Below are 529 nucleotides of genomic sequence, written 5' to 3' on the forward strand. Positions count from 1 at the left end.
TACCAAAATTTCTTGTGGATTTTCTGTTGTATGCCTATTGCTTTGTAATTATATAAGAATAAAAAAACCTTTTGTCTAAATAGATTTAGAATCTACTTTCCTGCAGTTAAGAAAAGAAATATTCTTTCCCTCAAAGTTTTCAAGTGACCAAAATTCAGCTAATTTATTATAATTTTTTTAAAAATTAGTTTCAATTAGGTTCTCAGATGCCATTTCCTTGAATACTGAATGAATGAATATACTTCATCTTTCAGTTGGATGTGGGTCCAGTGTTCTCAATGAGTGTTATGACCCTTATTCTTGGTGTAGTACTGAGAAGCTCTCATAATTTTGTGGCGGAAAGTGAACAACAGCTATTCAAGGAAAAATTAGATTATTCCCATACTGAAGCAGGGGACTAGGGAGAAACTGACTTCAACCCATTGCATTGCCTAGGAAGTATGGGGACCCCAGGGGGGAAATATATATATATATATATATATATATATATATATATATATATATCTTTGGAGGAGAAAACAGTCAATTC

Source organism: Delphinapterus leucas, chromosome 6, assembly GCF_059928025.1.
Source record: "Delphinapterus leucas isolate spDelLeu-1000000601 "Yukka" chromosome 6, BTC_Dleu_Yukka2, whole genome shotgun sequence".
Lineage (NCBI taxonomy): Eukaryota > Metazoa > Chordata > Mammalia > Artiodactyla > Monodontidae > Delphinapterus > Delphinapterus leucas.